Source organism: Pseudorca crassidens, chromosome X (assembly GCF_039906515.1).
Source record: "Pseudorca crassidens isolate mPseCra1 chromosome X, mPseCra1.hap1, whole genome shotgun sequence".
NCBI classification, from domain to species: domain Eukaryota; kingdom Metazoa; phylum Chordata; class Mammalia; order Artiodactyla; family Delphinidae; genus Pseudorca; species Pseudorca crassidens.
In genome coordinates this window covers 3099868-3102170 of record NC_090317.1, presented here as the reverse complement: position 1 = coordinate 3102170, position 2303 = coordinate 3099868, and positions in this window count along the sequence as shown.

The following is a 2303-nucleotide window of genomic DNA, read 5'->3' as shown; positions in this document are numbered from 1 at the left end:
CATGCTGTGCAGTTTGTGTGATTTGAACTTGACCCCCACCTGGGGGGAAACAGCTACTGGGGTGGGGGGACACAAACAGAAATAAAACAGGGTTTTTGCCCCTAAGGCAGTTAGAACAGAGGAGTTAAGATACGTTCACAAGCCCCTATAATAGCAGGTAGGAAATGATAGACACACTTGAGACGAGGTGGTGTAAGTTCAGAGGAAGGATACGTGGCTTCCAGCAAAGGCCTTGAAGGATGGCTAAAGAGTAAGGAGGTGCAGGCCCCTAGATGGCGTTTCAAGGTAAAAGGTAAGGTTCACAGGCATTGGCTTGTCATAGTTTCATTAGCAATGTGTTGTCTCTCAGATTCAATGAAGTACAGAAATGTCCAGCTGGCCTTGGAGGTTAGTTGAGCTGAACTTTATCTTGTAGGCCTGGGAAACCATTGACAGTTCCAGCAATGGGGAGCAAAGCCCCACAAGCTCATTCCAGCCACCCTGTGTGGAGCCTGAGAGACCAGATAGGAAGTAACAAAACTCTGAGCCATGTTGCAGCTGTCCATGGAACTAGAAATGGAGCCTTAGTGGAAGGGCCTGGAAAGGAGTCAGGACTCCTCTGGGGGGTGAGAGGCAGGAGGAGGCCAGGGCAGTGAAGGGAGGACTCCGCTTTTGGAGCTACTGGAAGGGGGGGTCTCAGGCCGGGAAGACTGAAGCTGGCGGGTCTCGCTGAGGAGCACCGAGGACCAAAATGCTCTTGGCCCCCCCGCCCGTTTGTAGAAAGTGTGACAGCCAGGAAAACAGACTCTGCACAGCCCTGGGGAGTTGTTAGAAACTGGCGCCCCACCGCAGACCTGAACTGAGACTTGGAGGGCAGGCCTGGCACTCTGTTTCACAAGCCCCCCCGGTGCTTCAGAGCAACTGAGGTGGGCTCCCACCAGGCCACTGAGCACAGCTAGAACCTCGCGTCAGCCCCCGAAAGACTGAACTTGCCCAGATCCCTGGACCACCGCCTTCCCTCCGCTTTCCCACCCCGTCCCTCTCCTGCCAACCAGGGCCTGGCAGTGCAGTGCACGTCCCTAAAATGACACACTGGATGACCGACCCGGCCTGTGGCTCACCCCTGTGCAGCCTCAGGCCTGAGGGAAGGCCGTTGTCTCCCAGCTTGGGGACAGCTACAAGTCCAGGCCCGGTTCTGCATGTTCATTGGGGAGCTCTCTTGTTTCAGGCCCTCTCCCCTCCCCATCCGTGCTGACCTAGTTCCACACGTGGCCCCGTGCGCACCTGGGTCAGGTGTACTGGGACGGCTGAGCTGATCTGTGTCCCCTCCAATGCAGACTCTACACCCATACAGGTGTCCTTCCTAAACCACAACTAGATCCTGCCTCTCCTCTGCCGGAAACACTTCAGTGGGTCCCAGTTTTCTCCTGAGCACATTCTGCAGCCAGTCCCTAACGGCCCAGTGCACCTTGCCAGCTTCTTCCCTGGGCTTCCCACCTGCTGTGCCCTAGGCAGACTGCTCTGGCCGTGTCATCCATCCCCTTGCCCAGGCTGCCCCCGCCGCCTGCAGTGTCCTCTCCCCCATGTGGCCCCAAGTCCAGAATGGCCAGCTCCCTTTCCCCGCCGATGCCTACCCTGAGCCTCCCGACTGGAAACCATCTCTTTCCTCTGGGCTCCCAGCCCGAGGCTCTCGATCTTTACGTCGTTTACTGTATTCCCTCTGTGTGCTTCCTCCTACCCACACCAGGCAGGAGCTCCTTGGAGGAAGAGGCAACCAGTGTCCCCACAGCACAGAGGGGAGGTCAGGAAGCGTGGGTAAGCACCTGCCTGGCCTATAATCCTGGAGTGACAGCTGCGAGCAGAGGAAACAGTCCAAGGAATGGGGAACAGCAGCCAGCGGGCCTAGTTGGAGCAGAGGTTCCAGGCCTGGCATTCGTGCGTGGACTCGGGAGGTCTGTGAACCCCATAAATTGGACATGGCCTTTGGGGCATCTGTGAGTGTGTGTCTTTTGGCAGGAGAGGCACAGAGCTGTCATCAGCTTTTCACAGATGACTGTGGCCCAACACAAAATTCGAGCCAGTGGGCTGGGGGCCAGCAGCTGCAGAGAAGCCTGCCCTGGACAGAGGGTCCAAGAGAGACAAGCCGAGGGGGCAGAGCCCAGACTGGGGCTCCCAGGCATCATGGGCATCCCCATCTGCGTGTGTTCCTGGGACAGGGGGTGCCTGTGGCCAGCTGTTCCATCTGTGGGGTCCATGACTCCAAACCAGGGAAGGACTGGAACCAAGGCAGACGCTGGCTCAGCAGACAGGACAGGAATGGTTGA